This window comes from Meleagris gallopavo, chromosome 11, assembly GCF_000146605.3.
Source record: "Meleagris gallopavo isolate NT-WF06-2002-E0010 breed Aviagen turkey brand Nicholas breeding stock chromosome 11, Turkey_5.1, whole genome shotgun sequence".
NCBI classification, from domain to species: domain Eukaryota; kingdom Metazoa; phylum Chordata; class Aves; order Galliformes; family Phasianidae; genus Meleagris; species Meleagris gallopavo.
In genome coordinates this window covers 12,275,764-12,297,446 of record NC_015021.2, presented here as the reverse complement: position 1 = coordinate 12,297,446, position 21,683 = coordinate 12,275,764, and the positions used below count along the sequence as shown (strand labels likewise).

At 40.9% G+C, this 21,683-nt stretch overlaps 1 long non-coding RNA gene across 2 annotated transcripts in view; it reads left to right on the top strand.

The window, feature by feature from the left end:
* The first annotated feature begins 3,157 nt into the window (after positions 1 to 3,157).
* Positions 3,158 to 21,683, top strand: part of LOC104912620 — a 125,761-nt gene continuing 107,235 nt past the window's right edge. For both annotated transcript variants that reach the window (XR_002118584.2, XR_004160959.1), the window contains exon 1: positions 3,158 to 3,290. This is a non-coding gene — a long non-coding RNA (uncharacterized LOC104912620). The remainder of the gene's footprint in view (positions 3,291 to 21,683) is intronic.

Sequence of the window (21,683 nt, the reverse complement as noted above, 5' to 3'; positions counted from 1 at the left end):
CAGTAAGATAAGAGCTAGTGAGATGCCAAGATGGAAGCTGCGAGAAGAGCATGGATTTGTATATAAGCAGTGTGTTCTGAGTTGTTGGCATTTATGGTATGACTTCTGCCTTATCTTGCCAATATGTGGCTTTCTCAGGAGCTCAGCTGTTAATTCAGGTACTGAGGTTCTGATTTTTTTGCTGCATGGTTTAAGCTGTGGTTAAGCCACGCCTGCTTGAAGCTGTGATGGGGTGTAGCTGCCTTCCCCTCTGCAACAGAAGGTCCTCTCCTGAGTAAGCAGACAGGTGCCATGCTTCTTTGCTTAGTTACCGCTCAGTGTGCGATTGTCCACCTAGGTTCCTCATTTCAGAGTTGAAATGACTTTTGACTGTAGGAAAGCACAGTGTGCAGACAATACAGTTGTGTATGAGTACAAAGGTTTGAGTTTTTTTAAGTGCTATCAGCCACTGCCAGTTTAGGTGAACATAAACTAACATGGTACGTTCCTGGTGTAAAATGACTTTAGTACGTAGAAAAAATAAAATCTATTAATAATCACTTCTAAATTTTCTACAATTTTTCCATAATTCTTTTTTTTTTTTCTTTTGCCAGGACCAGTACATGAAAAACTGTACCTTGAAGATGCAGAAAGGTCTGGCTATGGGTTTGCACTGCAGAATTAACGACTAACTGGCATTTGTGTGCTGGTGATCCCTGCCCTGTGGATGTACAGTTAAAAAGCTCCAGAGGAAGTAAGGAGGAGGATAGGAAGCGTTTATGGTCATTGTGTTTTTGGCTTTGGATTTGATTTATGAGTGAGAGTAGAAGCAGAATCATAGAATCGCCAAGGTTGGAAAAGACCTCCAAGATCATCCAGTCCAACCATTCAACTACCACCACCATTTCCCACTAAACCATGTCCTTCAGTACAACATCTGCGTGCTTCTTCAACCCCCCTCAGGGATGGTGACTCCACCACCTCCCTGAGCAGCTCATTCCAGAGCCTGACCATGCTCCTGGAGAAGAAGTATGTTCCAATGTCCAACTGAATCTCCCTTGGCACAACGTGAGGGCATTCCCTCTAGTCCAATTGGTAGTTACATGGGAGAAGAGGCCAACCCCCACCTCACTACAAGCTCCCTTCAGATAGTCATAGAGAGTGATAAGGTCACTTATCCTGAGCAGGAATCTGTGTGCTTTGTAAGGGCTGCCCTTCCTCTTTCAGGCTTGCTTGCACGCTCGATCACAGAATGATTTTCAGCTTGCTTTCTCTTTTCTGTCAGAGTTTGAAGAAACTTGCTCAGTTGCCAAAGCAGCTTAGTGGTGAGAGAAATGCTGACGTTTCACCTAGCAGGCAAGTTCTTTATGATTCCTTTTTTTCCCTACAGTATCTGCATGTTTGTGCATTGTGTTTGGGAAGGAGGGGCAAGAAATCAAGTCTGTCAGGAGAGTAGTGCAGGTGTCTGGGAAGTGAATGTTAAGTGTCCTGATGGCTTTCCTCAGCTACCGTTCACAGCCCTTCAGGATCTTTAGAGTGCAGTTTGAACATCAGTGCCAACTCAGTCCCTCAGATTGGTCACCTTTCATCTCACAGTTGCACTCGTTGGTACTGTAACTTGTTAAGGAATAGAAGAGCTGTATACCAGCTTGGAGCTCTGATGCTGGTCTTGAAGCAGCCAAGCCTGCCTGTTTGTCCCCCAGGGAAGGCTGCTTACTGGGATCCTGCTCACAGGTATACCTTGTTCTCTGTGCTTTTCCCTCAGTGTTTTTGTCCCTTGTGCAAAGAGAAGACATTTCCCTTGGCTCACAGTTGGCATTACTGCATCAGTTGGGTGGTTACATGGATTGGGAGTTGGTAAAAGCAATTGCTGCTGGGCTTTTATGCACAGCAGAAATAGAGGTGGCAATCTGCCCCATGGACCGTGGTGGTTGTTCCCCCAGTCTTGTGCCTTCTGCCAGTTTGGTGATGGAACTTTGGGGATTCAGTGGAGCAGGTGTCAAAGCACACAGCCAAGGAATGGAGCTGAAGGCGTAATTCTAGTCTGAGACATTAAGCATGGGCACCGTTGTAATCTGAGAAAATCATGAATGTCACCAATGCATTCTGCTAAAGTGATAGCTATAAAATGGAAGATTTAAAGGAAGCAGTCATAATGGTTAACAGCAGTATGAAAAAGCTTAAACATGTTCATAAATTTCAATAACTGCTGAGCAATATACTGGATTCATCTAGGAGAGATTTAATTTGAAAAATGCTAAATAGGAGGTACAGACTGGAAACAGACATTCCTCCTGAAGATGAAGCCTTTTGGTGAGAAATTTACATTGCACTTCAGCTGAAGCGATACTAAATGTGAGTACAATGTGTTAGAAAAGGAATTATAAAATAAATTGTGGAAAGAGGTTTTTAAATTGGCACGTTAAGGAAAAAAAGCTTTATTTTGTATTCTCACTTCAGATGATGATCGTGTCTAGATGTATAAATGCCCATGCATGCTGAAATAAATGAAAATAACAAGTAACAAAAAATGGTATTAACTACATATATTTTTAATAGAAAAAAAATGACTGAAGTCTTATCACAGGGAAGTATAAACATACATGCTTGTGAGCAAGCATCCAGAACATATACATTGTTGAAATTGATGCATAATATATAGACTACAAATGCTATAGATGAATTTCAAATTTGCCATGTTTAAAATTAATTGTATTCTAAGATGGAGCCTTTCACTGCTGATAGTTTTAGTAAGATGCATCAGTGCACTAAGATTTTTTGAAATGGTGAATACCTTCTTTGTGTTGCTAATTGCAGCTGTGCAGTCTGCAAATGAAGGATATCCAGCATCTTACTTCCCATTTCAATCATTTTATTTCTGTTGATAAACAACCCTTATCTTCTTCCCACACACCAGATAGATTTTACATTATTTTATAAATGAGATTTTTCCATTGTGCTGCAGCCCATATTCTTAGCAAGCTAGAGCTTTATTAAAAATAAATGGAAACATAGAGTTTGGAAAGTTTATTCTAATTCAAGTGACTTATTTTTCAATGTCCTGATTCTGCTTGCAGTAATGATTAAATTAATGGAGGTTGTGTGGTTTGAAGTGGCAATAGTAGTCATTACCATGCTCTGCTCTGATCTAAACGCTGCTGCACTCTTATCTCAGCCAGAACCCCAGCTCACCTCAAATGAGCATGGGAACGACCACGGCTCTGACTGCACTGCGGTTCTTCTGAGCTGGGAGGCCTGAACTGAAGAAAAGCTGAGCACCAAGCACTCAAGTTCAAGTTACTGCCTGGCAGGTATGTGGAAAAGTCCCAAAATTGCATTCCTGATTTCTCAGGTTGACACAGTGTGATGGTGAACACCTCTGGGCCATCAGGTTGGTGTGGGTTGCTGTCTGTGATGAAACAGATATGTTCTGTATGTATCCATCCCCCTGCAAGAAGCAGTACAGCTCTACAGATTGGTGTAAGATCTGGGGTCACAACTGGTAGCCTTGAAACACAAAAATACCTTTTCTAAAGCAAAAAGTCTTCATCGTGTGCTCCCCTGTGGGAGGTAAGGGTGCTGAATTTGTGCTAAATTTCACTAGCCATTCCCACTGACTGTCCATATCTCCCTCATGCTAAGGCAGTATTTATTTAAAGAGAAGACAGAAGTGTACACAAAAGTGTACACTTGCAGCAGAGAAGCTGAGAGAATAAAGGAAATTTTCTTATCTGTTGTCCCCTAAATGGTGAACATCATGAGTTTTCCTCAACTTCAGTTGAGGAAAGCAAGATTTTTAGTTCTCCACATATAATTGTTGATGGAAGGTGATAACCAAAGCCTGTGTTGTGAGAGTTTGTAAAGAAGAAATACAGCTGCTGGTGGAAGAGTAATTAACCTAATAAGGAACCTGAAACCAATGGTTGATTCTCAAGATACATTACATTTTTGCACTTCCATTTGCTTTACAAACCACTCAAAATACAAAGCGACTTCTAGAAAGTGAGCGTAATGATTTCCAATAACAGAATGAAGTATTCTAGCTGACAAGTTCAGTGGCATGGCTCTGTGAATCCTCCTACATTCCCTACCAGATACCACATCAATTTTATTTGACTTAATGCAAATCTGCATGGGGAAGAAGGACCCTTATCTTTCTCTGTATGCTTACATACTCTATATAACTGTGCATAAATATTCCCAAACATGATGGTGCAGATGTCTTGGCAAAGCATATGAAATTTCACATTGATTTGTGAACTCCATAAAGAATTAATGGAGCTGCTACTTTACTTTCACTTAGTTGTGGAAGTCTCTGTGATGAGTCAGGCAAATTCTCTCTTTGCTGGTCCCAGTAGCATCTTCCTTGTAACTTTGGCTATTGTGGTTTCCACTTCCCTCAATCCATTTCTCTCATTTGGGAAGCCACACATATTCATCAGAATACAGCTCAGAAATTGGTTTCATCTCTGTATGTGTGATATGCTTTATTTATTTCAAAGCACAGCTCTCTAAGAAAGAAAGAAAGCCACACAATTCAGTGCATAATGTGTACACCTACGGTGCTGTAAAACGCTTCATCAAGAAGAGATGGGGAACATTGCTCTTCTCTCCTATTTATTGTGAAATGAATTGTACTGCTTTTGGCAACCTCCAAATGCAGATTTGTTATCTTTATGCTCTGCTGAAAATGATTCTGCGTTACATACAATTTATACATGCTGGTGGGTACATCCCTGATAATTTTTGCTGCAGGTTAGGGCACAACCTCAGGACACCTTGATATTCGGAAACAAGTCCAATGTGTAACAAGGTCATGTGCTTCTAAGGTGGTTTTTATTGCCATGTACTTCTTGGAAACTATTTTGGTATATCATTAGTTCAGTCACTGCTGGAATAGTTGTGGTAAAATGATATTTCACAGCACTGTTGCTTGCTTGACACAGGCAGTAGCTAATGAGTGAAATTAAACAAGCAGAAACTTAGCTGGAACATAGACAGTGATCAAAATTACTGACCTTGTCCTCCTTTGTGAGAAGTCATGACATCTCTACTGTGCCTACCATTAGTAGATATGTCTACCATCTCTAATCATGTCTCAGTTTCCAAAGCAATCCATCTCACATATGCAGCAACGTGATTCTACCACATGCAGCACAAAGGTATTTGTGTCACAGTGGGTCCAGAATCCGTGCTGCCACTGGAAACATCATATGCTACGTGGCTTTTCTCTTCTGGAAGTTGGAGGAGGGTGTAAGGCTTTCTTTTGTAGGAGGTGGGAACAGAAAACAAGCTGAAGCCATGCAGGACTAGTCTGGCAGCTGTAGTCACTGGGGCCTGTTGTTGGACTGAGTGTAACGTTCTGCACAGCGGTTTTCTGGCTTCAGGGACTTGGGTTGATGCTGTTTGTGTTACAGAGAGTGGCATTAGCCATTCAGTCCTGTCTGACTGCTTCCCAAGTGGCAGTACTGCTATGCATGCACTCAACTGACTTGTGGTTTCTGAAGCTAGAGCCAGGCTTTTGATGTTCTTTGTCTCAGTAAGTGATAGAAGGAGTGTGTTCTGATACTGAAGTACCCACTGTGCAGGACATTGTTAAAAGGATTTAAGCTGGGTGAGATCCAGGCTGCTCTTCTGTGTACAGCCTGAAATCTATGTGTTGGGATGTTTACTTTTCTATCCCCTACGAGTTGGCAGAGAAGAAGGGTGGCACACAGAGATGAAAGGAACAGTCTGACTCTGTTGGGTCTGGCTTCTCCCCTAGCTGCATTTCATTGTCTTTTTTTCTTCCTCTAATCACTTTTGTTCATTTTGATCATTTGTTTTCCCCTGGACCTAGTCCCCTGTGGGAATCTTTATCAGCTCAGTGAACTGCTGCACACATTTCATTAATGCATAAATGAGCAGGCTGAGAGCATCTCATTGATCAGCAGATGCCTCATTATCCGTGGTACCCTTGCTGTGATGCCCTGGGGGGGTAAGGGGGACTTTCTACTTTGAGTATATACACTATTATTTCTCTTTCTGTGTTTTCTTATTGCATATGCACAAATAATTAAATATCATTATAATTTAGTATTTTGATACCATAATCTCTCTTCCTTCTTCTTCCCAGTGCAGTAATATATTTCACATTCTCATCCTCGTATTCGAGGCTATGTGAAGACTTACAATTTAGTTCTGGACTCTTCACACAAACAAGCAATGTGCTAGTAATGAGTAGTGTTTCACCACAGCCCTGGAGAAGGTGGCATTATCTTCTATATGCTGAGGGGTTAGAGGCACAGTGCAGAGTCTTCAGAAGACACATGCATTGCTTCCAGATAAGGGAGAAAAATAAAAAATAATAATAGTCGTAAAAAGACAATAACAAATAGAAACAACACATCTCTCTTTTGCAAGTTCATGGAATCATAGAATGGCTTGGGTTGGAAGGGTCCTCACAGTTCATTCACTTCCAAACCCCTTCTGTGAGCATGGTTGCCACCCACTAGACCAGACTGCCCAAAAACTTACCCAACCTGACTTGAACACCTTCAGGGATGGGGCATCCACAACTTCTCTGGGCATCCTGTGCCAGTTCCTTATGTTAGTGCCAGATTGAAATACTCGTTGGGAAAGACATCCAGCTTACCAAAATTCAGCCTGAAACCTTCAACTCCAGAGTACTGTTTTTAGAAATTCAACTTTCTTCCTGAATCTCTGCTTTGCATGAATTGTGGAGTGGAACATTAATGAGAAATCAGGCTTGGGTCTGTGCATAAGTAGCAAAATAAATGTATATAGTACTGCAATGCATACTTTTGCTTTACGCCTCTGGTTTGCAGTTCAGATTGTTACAAATGAGAATTTTCTGTGTGTCGGGTTTACACTGTATAGTATTTTTCTTCTTTCAGCCTTTGTCCTCCATTACAAGGGGCCAATCCACAGTGCCAGAGTATGCCACAAGTGTGGTCATATTATTTTTCATAGAATCATGGAAGGTTGGAACAGATCTTTAAGGTCATCCAGTCCAACCATCCACCTACCACCAATACTGCCCGCTAATTCATGTCCCTAAGTACTACACCTACCCTTAAGCACCTCTAGGGAGGATGACACCACCACCTCCCTGGCAGCCTGTGTCAGTGCTTAACCACTCTTTCTGAGAATAAATTTTTTCTAATATCCAACCTGAACCTTCCCTGGTGCAACTCGAGGCTATTCCCTCTTGTCCTATTACTGCTACCTTGGAGAAGAGCCATATTCCTGCTTATTCTCAAAGGACTAGCTAGATCACAGATCCTCTGTTTTAAATGCTTTTCCAATACATTGCTGAAAACAAGACTACCCAATCAACTGCAGCTACTATCTCATCAATACATTTTTTACAGAAGTAAATGTATGCTTTACGTGAAGGAGTCATTTACAATTTGAGGAAGTAGAAGTGTCTGTAATTTACAAAGCAATCATAGCTACTATATAAAATACATAATTAATGGAAGAAGACATTCCCTATCAAAGCTTGCCTTATGAAGGGTAAGAACAGAAGTCTCTTCTTAATCAGCAGATGTGCATGGAATCACAGCAAGTATTAAGGTGTGTTCTGATAGCTTTGTGGCATGAATAGACCTGCAGATATCTTCTGCATCAATATATCTGGAGTTCTCCTGATCTATAACGATTATTTCCTGGTGTTTATGAAGGACGCATTCAAATGCTGACTCTGGAGTCCGGTCAGTGTTGTGTCTGTAACCAGTCTGTTACAGGCCAGGCCCACTTGAAGCCATCACTTTGATCATTTTCTTTTTTGAAGATCAGCAGAAACTTTTTTTTTAATCCTGAGCTATCTGGAATGTTGAATTCTGAACTGGATCTCTTGTCAATCCAAGGGCCCAATTTGTGTAACTGTAGGTACAAGCTGATGAAGAGGCCGTGTTGGGTGGCAGCACTCTGTGAGATGGTGGTTGTCTACTGGGGGGAATTGGACTCATCTGAGTTCCAGCAGTAAATCGTGCTGTTCTGCCATGTGGATGCTGGGTGTGCAGCCCATCCCTCCCCACCTCTCTTCTCACCACCAGCCACAGCCCGCTATTCTCATAAAACCTCATGGTTACACATACATCAGCTTTCTAGGAGCTGTCAAATAAGGTTTCAAAGTGCAGCGATTGTATACCTTTCACAAGTATATATCTATTTGTTTTGATTTCAGTTCACTCAGAGGTGAATTTTTCAATAAGCCTGCTGTTGAACAGCCACTTTGCTTTGGATCATTTATCAATTTACACGTCACTACAATATGTATTTCTTTGACGGAGTCGTTCAAATAGAAAGCTGTATTTTGAAAGTTTTTCTTGTCAACTAGAATTAAGGTTAGAGAAATGCACACAGCAAAATATTATGCTTTGCTGTTAAGTGTAGTTAAGTTATAAAGTGAATGATCAGTAGAGAATTTTTGTAAGGTATTTTTAAAGAACTTGTTTACCCAAGACTGCATTAAAGGGATATGAAAATTTAGAACGCAGTCCTTTCCTCAAAGCCTCCAGCCTAAATGGAAAAGGCAGCTGAGAGAAATGAGGAGAAACAACGCTCAGAAAGCATTCTTATGGCTTCTGGTTGTACTAAGAATGAGAACAGTGCTCTGGAAGCCTGTCCCTGAGCTCTGTATGAGCACACAGTTTCAGTAGGTGGAGAATAGTTTAATAAAAACACGTGAGACAGTGGTGATTAGACACCAAAGGGTTGTGCAAAATGAATGAATGGAATGCACAAATTGAATGTTGTGCAAAAAAAGCCTAATGACTGATGATCCCTCACATGATCTATCTATCCAGCAGTTCTCACACTTGGTTAGGCATGTTGTCATGCAGGTCTCTTCTACAAATCCATCAGATCATATTTATTCTTTTTATAGGTTCTTATACGGCATGCTTTGAAGTAAGTTTGTGAGAGTAGCTTCATATAAAGGTGACTTTTTTTGGAGACACAGACAGACTGGCTTTAGAAATGAAAGTTAAGCCCAGGCTGATGCCAAGCGTCCAGAATGCTAGCAGCTTGAGTGCTATCACAAAAAAATATTTTTAAATTAGTGATGTAGTCTGCTGTATCTCTTCTTTCCAGTTTTCATTTCCTACAGAGTTACTGTTTTCACAAAACTTGCCCTGGATATTTGCGGAGTTGAGTTCCAGGATTTGCAGCTATCTGACCTCAGAATGATAGCAAGATGAACTTGCTTTTGCAGCTGATCTTTCTACGTATGTGCTGCTGGAGATAGCCTGGGGGTGTTTCTGGCTGAAATGACACACTAGTGTGTGCTTTGTTGCTATTTTAGCATTTTTTCTGCTAAAACTTTCAGCAGATAGCAGAAAAATATTTGGAGAATATACATAGGAATAACTCATCATTGCAACAGTTACATGCATTTGTAATGGTTAGCACAGGAGATTTTTTGAAATGTCATTTATGCAATAAGCTGAATTATCAATATTTAATTTTTTACTCTATTCTGAATACCACAGAAGCTGTAAAAATCTGTGATGAGAGGAGTGTTCAACACAGAAGGGGATATAATCCACAACGGGAAGGTTGTAAGATGCTGGACAAAAGAATGGATCAGGATGCAGTAAAACCCTGTTTTATATGCCACACTGAATGAGCTGTGCTGCTTTTGATCTTCATGCAAGGTGGGCAGTAAATACAATTCGTGACTGGGTGTTATGCCTCTGTTTACAAGCATCCAGTCTGTGAGCCAGGATGTGGATTTAATCCGTGCTAACTCTGTACACTGATACACTTAAGAAGACCTGAAAGTGGCTATGTGGTTGGTAGTTTACTCTGTTTTGTAAACAGAGGAAAGTATCTAGCAAGTTAGATACCTTAGTTAGCTTTAGTGGTCTGTCACTGCCACTGGAAGTGTCTGAACTATGGCAGTCCTCACCAGACTTGCCTGTTTTGCCAAGAAGCAGCACAGGTGCCTGGACCCAGCTCTCTGCTCACTGGTGGGTGCCCGGTGCAGCAGGGTGATGGTGGGCAGCTCCAGTCTAAGCAGGCACACACTGACTGCCCAGCAGGGCAGCCCTGAGCTGCTCTTCAGCGTGCTGCTTTGATGGCAGACCTCTAACAAAGCAGCAGCCACTGCTGTCCGTGTAGGACACTTATAGTAGGTGGCTGCTGTCTGGAGTGACACCTGGAATGACCACACATGCTCATTTTCTTGTAAGGACTGGCTGTAGATCTGTGATCAATAGCTCATGCTCCCATGCTGTGAAAGCCACCTTTAAGGACATCACGTGTTTCAGGTTAACTCCTAATGAGAACAGTGGAAAAGCATCCATAGTGCCAAGTACTCTGCTTTCAGAAATACACATACAAATTTATATTCACAGTGCTATGTAAAGTATCTTCAAGGGGTTTCCTTCCAGTTCACCTTTTTCCCTAGTTTGACATTGATAACACTTTTTAGGTGTTTTGTAATAATGGTCTTTGAAGGCTCTAGTTAATAACATCAAGAGAAAACATTTGTCAGAATAGGGAAATGCTGTGTTGTGTTTCAGGTTTGCAAACACTTCTTGATTTCATCACAAAGAGATGTTGGGAAACGGGAACTTTCAGTCTTTTGTGCTTCAGTCTTAAGAGCTTGTATTCTCAAGAGTATGTTGCTGACAAAGAAAAGTTGAAAGCTGCTTTTGGTTTGGTTAGAATCAGCCACTGGAAATGGAGAACATAAGGTAATGTCTGAGCAAGAAGAGGCAAGATTTACAGAAGCATGACTTACATCTTGACCTTTAGGAAGTTCCTCCCCAGCTCATAGCTGTTAATGGTTTCTTAGAGAGTCTCTTGACTGTGTTTTTGGAAACATAATTCCAAATGAGCAGGAAATAGTCATGACTGAGGCAAAAGTTTGTTGCATGTGTTCAACAGTAACCACTGTTTTCAAACAATCCCATTTCTCTCTTTTCAGGCAGAACCATTGCATTTCTAAGTCAGGGAGGAAAATTCAAAAGATAGCATTCATTTAAATATACCAACAGCTGACCTATGTGAAACTTGTATGTGTTTCTTCGTTGGTAAAGAAAGATTTGGTGTCTGCTTTTCACTTGAGAATTATCTCCTTCTTCAGAGCTATCCACTGGACATAATCATCCCTTGCATGGCACACAAACTGTAGGTTGCAACCTCATAGCCAATTCCTGTGTTGTGTGTGCAGTATAGCTTCAGGTAAAGAGTAAATGGAAAAACTTGTAACTGGTGTTTTAATATGCTTGACAGAGCAGCAGGACACTCTAATTAAAATGACACAGTGCAGCACGAATGGGACAGACTCCTATAATGAGCAGCTTAAAATGCTGATGATAAGTGCTCATCTATCGCTGTTACAGCATACCAAACAATTGGTGACAAAAACAAGCACTTGTTTTAGCAGCAGGTGCTGTGCCACTGACACAACAGAAGAAAACTTGTGTTCTTGTGGTTTTTATGCTTGAAAGCTTCCTTCTTAGGCACTGTAAACCTGCATCTTTTCTATGCTTTTGTCATTCAGCCATAAACTTTTGAGGCTGTTACACAACTACATGCCTCTAAAGAAAGCAGGCCTACTTCTGCCCTGTAAATCCATACGTGGGTCTTCCGTTTCTCACTCTGAGCTTGCAGTTGCTCACTAGGTCATACAGTTTAGACTCCTCAGACTTTTATATGTCAGAACCAGTGATGAGTGGGTGCTTTGTATGATGAGGTTCTTTCTGTTTTAAGAAACAATCCTAGGGACAGTTGTAGACCTCTGATGGACCTGTGGGTGAGGAGAGAGCTTTGTGAATGATGCCTACATTCTCAGCCCTCTGTAAATGTGCTTTATTAAAGAGAGTGACCTGAACATAGTTTGTGCCAAAATTTTATTCTTCCAGCTGGCATAGCAAACAGAACTCTCATCTATGCTGCTTGCTGATTCATCGGCATGCCCAAGAATTATTCCTTTTTCATTCCTTTAAACAAGCATAAAACTATGCCTAAAATTAAGCTTGCCTTTCACTTACCTTCAGTTGTCAAATCTCCTGGTTAAATTCAAAGGGAAAATAGTGTACGGAGGATGAAGATGGGCACCAGCTGTCCCAGACTTCCAGATGCAGTGGTGTAGGGAATTTCAATGAAAATTTCTGTCCCCTCTTCTGTTTCCAATGCGGCATGACAGAGTCAGCCAGCACGGATGTAGAGGGGGAACAGCCAAAGCCATGCTGTTCTCTCTGTGTTTCAGTGGCTGGGGTAGCCCCCCAGTGTGGATGTGCTGTGTGTACCTGCTTCTTTTTTCTGTACCTGTGCATTGCTCTGGCAAGAGAGCACTGCATGGAACATTCAGTATGTAACGCTTCTGGAGAAGTCCATGGGTTTGAATACACCTGTCTGATCACTCCAGGCAAAACAAATTCTCTGGTTTGCACTTCTTCCTTCTTCTCCTCTCAAAAGCATAAGATAAAGAAAAGTATGTTTGATGTTTAAAAAAATAAGACAAAAATGCAGGGATTTCTGTGCAGCTTCGTATGAGCTGGGAACATTTTTCTCTCAAAATATTACTTTACTTTCATTTTTCCTTTTATTGAACTATTTTCACTTTCTGAGAAGCAAAGTTATGATTCAAGCACATCAGCTACCTGAAGAAAATGTTTTCAAGTGTGACTGCTACATCAACAGCATTTTTTATAAAGATCTTACCAGAAAAATCCCTCACTAAAATATGCGATGACTCATTTTTAATTTTATTTTTAACTAAACTGGCAGCAAAATCTGTGGAGCTTTCTATTTATATTGGTATTTCCTTTTAGATTATTTTAGTTTTGTGGGTATTACAATGCAATTTTTGATTGCATACCTCTCATAGTTCTGTAATATAAAGCTTATATTATGTCTGTTACAGTGTTATGGTAGAGATAGCTGCTCAGGATACTGCTCAGAGTTACTTTATTTTGTCTCCTCAGAACTGAGTCATGATACATCCCATCCGGTTTCCTAAACAGTCCTCTTTGAAGGAGCAAGGTGAATCCACTGGAATCACTGCCCTCTAATAAGCAGTTGGCACTGTTCTGCCTGTCAGGTTCATTTGAAAAGAATCCTTATTTTCAGACATGGAACCTGTGCATGAGTGAAGTTCCTTCAGTTGGAAGATAGCGTGCAACTCCCAGTGATTATGAGCATCAATATAGATTAATCCATTTCAGATGGGAGGGCAGGAGCTTATTTTGAGTGAGGTTTTGAAAGAACTGAATTCTGTGTGGCTGTCTGGGGGGGAGGGGAGGGGGGAAGAGTGGCGGGACAGTCCTGAGAGGTGTTGCTGATACAGGCCATGGTGGGAGGAGCTGGGAGAGATGCAGAGCCTGAGAGCAGCAGAAAGACTCTGATCTGTTATGCTTTAAGCCTAAAATATGCTTGCTTGGAGGGTAGTGTTAATCAAATGCAGTGCCAATGAGCCTTCCTAGCTGGAGTATTGCTCGTCCTGCGCACAAAGTGGAGCTTAGAATTGCGCAGAGTCTGGCAGCTTTGTGTGGAGGCAGCCATTTTGGTGAGGGCAAATAATAATCTGTGTTGCTGGTGGGGCCAACGAAGGCAGAAACACACCGAGACCTTGGGGGTGTTAGAAAATGTCATGAAACATGACGGCATTGGAAAACTCTGCTGTGTGCAGTTAGATATCTGTGTGTCCTTGTGGGTCTGTGAGCAGTCAGTACCCGTTCAGAGGAGATGCCTATACGGATAGACGAGGACATGGGTCTTCTCTGGGAACAAGAGGCTTCCACCTCAGCATCACAGTGCTTCACATGAGAGACCACATCCTGCTGTGCGGTGCTCCTCAAGATGCAACTAAAATTGGGCTTTTCATGTTTTTAATGGTGAAACTTGGCTGGAGTGGGAGGTTTATCCCACATAATTTTAGTGTAGTGGCATGAAGGGGGTTTTGCAAGAGCCAAAGACTGGTGGCAGTTTGAATTGCTTCAAATATTAAAGCAATGGATGATGAGCAAGAAGTTAAGAGATCTGTGCACTCCAGCTTCTCAGACCTTTGTCTAACATCTGACTAAATTAGCTCCAACTAAATTTCAGTGACTTTTTCTCTGCTGATGGCAGTCATTTGGATTGAAAGTGAGCAATGTTGTTAGGAGTCAGGGTGCATCTTACAGTTTATTTTTTGGTGGGGAGACAAGAGCTTGATGTGTAGCCTTCTCTGATGGCTCCTGAAACAGCAGTGCACTGCCCAAATCTTCAATAAAAAAATAAAAAAGTGTAGTTAAGATCGTTAAGATCCCCCATGTAATACTTTTCTTATATAGTCCCTGCCTTCAGTGAATGTATTTTTTCATTTATGTTGAAAATTAGAATAGGCTCTTGAAATATATGCTCTGTATAATGCATTTTCTAGTCATGAGTAGACTCTGCTCTATCCCTCCCCTGCCCCGTTTCTGCCAAAAGCAGCACAGTCTCCTGATGAGATGACATGAATTTAGCAAAGCTTTCTCTTTTTTTTGTTCTTTTTCTAACCATTAATTACCCTCAGTGTTGAAGGAGAGTTTGAATTTGTCAGGGACAACTTTCTCCTGCATTTTCTTGTTCTACTTTCCTTGACCAAATTGGGGGTTTTGAGTATTAGGTATTTTTTCCCTCAGGCTGATCTATCTTCTTGTCTTTTCAAAATTACTTTGCTTTCCAAAGGCTTTTCCATGCCCTTTGAAATTTTTTCACTTACTTAAAAAGTCTATTTTGAAAATGTGGGCATGAAAAGTTGATGCAGTATTTTGATAGCTGTTTGAACTCTGCTATATATGAGTCTAAAAATCTATCAGTTCCTCTCTGCCACTGTTTTATATACCTGTGATCATACCAGTCCTCCAGCAGTGTTTTGGGGCAGGAACATTCATCTGCTATTCACTCGGAGGACATCATTACTCTTAGAATCAACTTAACAGCTCTCTAATGCATAGTGTCTTCTCAGTGTGTCTTATGGTGTTAAGTACAAAGCAGGGCTAAAATACAGTTTAGAGCTAAAATGCTTTGTGATTTAAATGAATAGCTTTCATTGGGTCTATCGTTCTAAATAATCAAATTGCTCTGCACAACTTCCCAGAATTTATTTTTTGCATCTCTTGCACCATCTACCACTTGCTGACCTTTCAGTGAATCATAGTGGAATAAAATAGGTTGATTAGCATCAGCTTATCATTGCAGACCTCGCACTGCGGTGTGGTTTTTCACTGAAAATGAATTCTGTAATTCTTTTTGTTATCTGCAATCCATTTTATATGACATCGAATAGAGTTAGCTTGGTCAGAATATCATGTGGCGTTCGGGTACTTGATCAAAATCTGAGATGAGTTGTTTATCATTTTTCAGCTATTTTGGAATGCGTACATCATGTTGCTACTTGAAATACAAATGAAATTGTTATTAAATATTTTAAATGTATAAATAAATGGAGATGGCAAAACTCTAAGTAATCTTATGGTAGTCATAGAGGTATTTTTGTTTCTGGGCTTTTATAACAAAAAGAACCCAGTGAGTGTGATTAACCAGAATTTTTGTAAAATTCTGTATTTTGTAAAATTTGGATAATTTTAAAGTTGAGTATTACTTTTACATAAATTAACTGATTTTTCTGTCTATAGGAACTAAGATCCTTTTTTTGAGGGGGGGGGCAGAAGAGGAAGGAGTAGTTTAGATTATTCATTTCAACATACTTTCTTAAGTGAGTGATTAATAGTAATAATAACACAGTCCTGAGTATTCTGTGTCCTTTTAGGTAGCACTTCTTGCAGGCTTTGTGCCTCGTCGAGTGTCAGACACTTCAGATATGGAGTGCCTTTTGAACTCAGTACCTCAAGCAGCTTGTCTGTGCCACCTGTAAAAATAAAGTGGTCAAAAAGACAAATGGGAATGCATTATCTGTTGTATCAGAAAGGTAGGTATTAAGTCTCTGTAACCACATTGGGTAGGTGATCTGACATTCAGATATCCAAAAACATTCAGAATTTGAACAGCATACATGAGATGATCAATAGTTTGAAGTGTCACTAAAGGCTATTTAAACCTCTCACACCAACTGCACACTTGATTTATCTCAGGAGATATCCAACCTGCAGATTATAAACAGAAAGAGTTAAATTTGCGACACTTGATTCCCTTTAGTCTTTGCCACAAGAAGAGATTTCTTTGTCCTGCTTTCGCTCTGTTGTCATGAGAACAAGACAACATCATTTATATCCCCAGCATACTCAGTAGCAAAACTATAAACTTTTAATGCACTTATAATCGTATACTTTAACCTTTTTAATATTCAATATTTCCACTGTTGGCCTTTCACCTTTCCTTCGTGGGTTATTGAGGCAATAAACAAGGGAGAGGAGAAATAACTGGTGACTCAAACTGCATAACATGAAAATGTCACTGACGCAGAGTTTACAGCTTTCCTTTGGTATATATGGCACAGAACTGCTGATGTTGGTGGCTCAGCTCGGACTCAGCAAGTCCCTTTTTGCTGCTGCAGATCAACCCCAAAAGTTCATGAGCTGCAGGGGTTCTCTGTCCCTAGGGGGTCTTGTGGCTTCACAGCACCAGGGGGTCCAGCCTGGATGTCCATTTGCACGATGGTGTGGCTGTGGAGTGGCAGATACGTGCTATGCTTGCTGGCTGTTTGGACCCTCTGCTGCTCTAGCCTTAGTGTACTCTGGGTCTAAATGCATGCCAAACACCAACTCGCACTTTGTTTGGATTTAGGCCTAATAGGTGCCTGCATTGGGTAAACTCAGAATGGCAGAAGGGCGGGTGCAGGTGTAGCAGTGATCTCAGAGCCCTCTGCCCATGGTGTGTGGTTGTCTCAAGTCCCACCGTATATCCCGCTGTGGCTTTCTGAGACTGTACGTCATTTCTCACTTCTTGCCAGATAGGACGTCTTTAGTTCACCCAGCTTAGAGAAAGCAACAAATCCAAAGTAGCCAGATTTTTTGTGTTTTAATAGAGACAGCTGAGAGAAGCCCAAAGATGCAGTAACCAGGACAAAAAGGTTTTAACAAACTGAACATTTGTAATAAAGGAAGAGACCTACCCTACTACATTGTCTTTAAATGTGAATAGCTACAGTCTGGCATAAGAATTCTTAATAACTGTTTGTTTTGCATGAAGCACTTGACCTTTTCTGGTGACTTACCAAATATCACAGGCATTTTTATTTTTAATGCTTTTGGTAAAAGGCATTTGATCCACTTCATTGATGTTTAATTCTTTAGAAGTGTGACAGCACACTCATGGAATCAGTAATTTCACCATCTGAATATGGGAGGTCAAAAGATTTACTGTAGTTTTTGTGCCGTGAATATTCTGAGTGTTTTGATGCCCTCTCAGCATTACGAGTAACAAACTGATCCTGGAAGATGTTTCCATTTGTTTTGGATTAGCAGAACACTGGCTAATTTTCTTTGGAATGGTTCATCGTGGTTATGTATGCTATAGTGACATGCTATACTGCGTGCCACTGACTACACTGTGTATAAAGTATATTAGCTTGCGCTTCATAGCAAATGGCAGGTATGCAACATACTCTTGAATTCCTGTTGGTGAGCAATGGATAGAAAAGAGGATATATATATTTAAAGAAAACTATGTTACAAGTGCTCAGGATGAGTTGTGTGGCCACAGCACGCTTGACACGGAAGGCAGCTAACAAGATACAGAAGTCCCCAAATCCGAACAATCTCTAATCTGGCAAAGGATCCCATTCCAGTTGACACTGTATGTGCCTACAGCACATTACAAATAGTATCTTTAAGAAAGAGTATTTAAATTTCCTTCTTCCTGGGTGTCAGTCTCATCAGAACAAAAATGTAAGTTAACTTTCCTCTGAGCTTTCTGTTCACCTTTTACTGTCTCTTCTATTTTCTTATCTCTGTCAGGCTGAAATATGGAACAGTAAACTGTGCAAGCAAAAACCCTGTTATTTCTCAAAATCTTTCAGCAGTGCTTGCCGTTAAAGCTTTTACCATACTGAAGACCAATGATTTAATATTACTGCAGTCTTCTGTTTTCTCTAGATGTACTTTTTATGGAATAAAAGGAATACAACAAGTGATGATGAAGCTGCCTGTCGGTACAGGTAGCCTACCTGTTAGCTGCATTTCTCTAAGTAAGGTGGCTTGCTGACCCAGCCAGCAATTGATGCCCATTAAATGCTTGTCTAAAGCATGTGAATGCTTTGACAAGGATAGAGTTAAAAGTGGCAGAGGTTTGAGGACCTGACTTCAGAAGGAGCACCTGGGTGAGCTTCTCAGAGCCAGGCCAGCCAGAGATTGCAGAATGGATGAAACAGGTTCTGCCTAGTCATAGCTGTGCAGAGTAATGAGACCCTATATGTACCCCATTCTATGATATTTATGTACACTCAGACTACTGGACTGTATATAGTCCAATAGTCCGTGTCCACAGTATCTCTAGCTGTACAAGCTAAGCCCTTCTGGTTCAAGATCTTCTTTTAAGTCTGTGTTAGTGTAAATGACAGTGTATGTGTCATGCATACACTCTTGCCTGTCCCAGATCCAGCACACTGTCCTTGGGGAGGAGGGAGCTGGATACAGCAGCAGGAGCTTGTAAACAGTACTCTTGTACTGTACACTTGTAACCAGTCCAGGAGCAGTTGCCTAAAGATACAAGTATGGTTGGACTGCTGCAGGCCTCCATCTAACCCTGTTCCTGGGGACTAAAAGTTCCTGTGGAAGGAATACTATTTGCTCAGAGGTGAAAGTTTAGCATGCAGGAGGGATGAAGAGAGGCATACATTCTGTCCAGTGAATCTTTATTTATTCCAACTGGAGCTATTATTTTTCTTTTTTAGTATAGTTTTCCTGAGTTCCTGCTAACCTTTTGCTAGTCATGATCTGGCTGTTTAGAAACATGGGAGAAAAGCTGAGAAAACTAAAACATCCTTGACTCTGTTCAGAACTACTCAGCAACAGCTAGAAACATTAGTGTGTTACTAACATCGCTTTTCTCCTAAAATCAAAACATGGCATCATACCAGACACTGTGAAGAAAAACAGCCCTGTCCCAGCTGAAACTAAGACACCAAAACATTCTGCCAGTAGACTTTTTCTGAACTGCAGATATAATTTTGAGAACTGCACCATAAATGAAGCACAGAAGTGCCTGCCTAACTTCCTTTTAGATACTCAACATTTTTGGTAATACTGATTGACGTGCCTTGCTTTCAGCTGTCAGTGCCAAAACTGACAGTGTCAAATCGGAGACAAGCTGAATCTCATTTGAAATCTATTAGGAAAATTCTTAAGACTGATGCTCTGTGGTCTTTATGTGACTGGCTCTGTTTGGACCCAGACTTACCTTTTAGGCAAAAGATTGTTCTCGTTGATGTTTACTGATGCTTTCACTGTCCCATCAGTTAGCATGAACACCATACCAAGCACTGAGTAGGAATGCTGGCATGTGTTTATTTTTTGTTGAATGCAGTCTTACTGAAGAAGCCATATCCATCATATGCAGCTCTAGCTGATACACTTGGTGGAGGGAGGCCATGTGCTGCCACAGTTTCCTCTTGGCAGACCTGTGATTCTAAGCTCCTTCCAGTTGATGCCATCAGTGTACAGACAGGCCCATGCCAAGCTGTGGGCATCACTCTGTGTCTTCAGACAGCTCTGCTTTTCCACACAAACAGGGACCCAGCCCTCAGGTGGGGCATCAGCACTCCAAGTCAGTGGCCAAAGGAGGGAGAACATGATGCAGTGCTCCCTGATGTTTTTGCTGTTGCCATCACTGTGCTGCTGTGCTAGTTAGCTTGAATCTCATGTGTCACATCTGTTGATGGTGAAAATGCCTGGAACTCTCAAGTGTAAATTAGAAAGCACTGTGTTAAGTAGTCTTGTATATTTAGTAAAATGTTGGTGATTGCATAAGATAGGAAATAGGGTTTTTTTTGCCATGGAAATTGCTAAATTTTGTTATTATATTGCAATTTGTTCTTGAATGGGAATATATTTATTGTCAGACTTTCTATACAGTGTGCATTGTATTTCATTTAATGGCAACCAGATCCTGCTGAAATGCCTTACTGAACTACAGACACAGGTTTCTCATTAATCTGGCAAGGTGCCTGCTCTGATAGATCTTTGTGTTCTGCTCTTAAAGGATTCATAAAACCTTCAAGAATTGCCTCGCAGTGTTTTGTGTTCTCAGGCTCTTAGTAGCATTTGTATATAAAGGCTAGTATTGCTTAAGTCCTTGAAGTAAGGAAATGAAAGGAGAGGCCTCCCCTGGCTGTGAGCCTTTGAAGGACTGTTGAACGACTGTGGCCTAGCCTGACAAATCCCCATCTGTGGAGCTTGACTCCACTTCTGTTTTCTTTGCATGTCTGCACCAAGGTGTTGTGTGGCCTTCACTGCTCTGTGGCTTTCCCTGCTTGCCCCACTGTTCATCTCTCTGGCCTGCCAGCTTCCAAAGGCTTGAATTATCCATGCACATAAAGTGCCAAGCACAGCATGCATCCTTTTGTGGGAATTAAGGTAGAGGTTCCAAGGGACTTCCGTTAAATCACAGGGTGATTATTACTTCCAGTTGTCCTCCTTACCAAAGACATGAAGTCCCCATGGGCAGTTGCCCGGGGATGAGACGGAATTTTCACAACTGGAGATAGATTGAGATTGTGGGGTGACCTTATTGCAAGGTAACTTGCTAAGTGATGTAATAGCTCATCATTTTCATAATCCTGTTCACATTTTAAATCATGTTAACCAACAAGCGTTCATATGAAATCTTGATCTTGTTGTAATCAGCAGCAAAAGTACTAGGTGATTCATCAGAAACTCACACCTGGCATTGCCAGGGACTGAGGTTCAAACTGTCACTGCAAACACTTGACAACTTAGCTGTTTTCATGGCATGCTGTGCCTTTACAGAATAAGTGCCAAAAAGAGGTACTTAAAAATGATACATGCTCCAAAAAATCTACTACGTTTCTGTATTCTCAGTTATGCCACTATGGTGTTACACATATTCACTGTCTAAGGTTTGCATCTAGTTCCTGATGAGTAAGTACATCGAGGCTGGAAGAAGAATGAGGTGTCTAGTGTGAGAAAATAATTGAAATAAGTTTGTCAGAAATGCACATTTGAAAAGAAATGTCTCAATACACATGGTTTTGAAACAGCAGTCACTGCAGAGCAGGGGCTGAGTCATTGGCCAGTTGGAACCTCGCAAGCAACATCAAACCTTGTGGGGTTTAACAGAGCCCTAAGTATAAATTAAGGAAGTATGTGTTTTGGAGGGAGCACGTATGGATAGTAGAAAATGTCAGCTTAGAAAGAGCCAGCCTTTGTGTAGCAGCTGTAATTTTCAGCTAGAAGGGAAATTAAAACACATGTGGTTCTACTGCTTTGTCATTTGAAGTTTTTAGTAATGTTATTAATTCACTTCGTATTAAGCAGTCACCAACGATGAGGTGAGTGACTAGAGATTAAATTAGTTGGCTATTCTTTCTGTCCATAAAACCTGGTTAATGCTAAGCACCAAGCCCAAAAGGTATTAAAGGAACTACAACTCCTTCATTCTGTGCAATATCACTTTAAAATAAAGTTAATCTAAGCCATGATGTGCATCTACAGGTTTTACAAGAGGCTATAAATTTCAGGAAATTAATTTCCTCATAATAGTATGTTCAAGCTAGCCTTTTTGAACAGACATTTTTTTTTTTA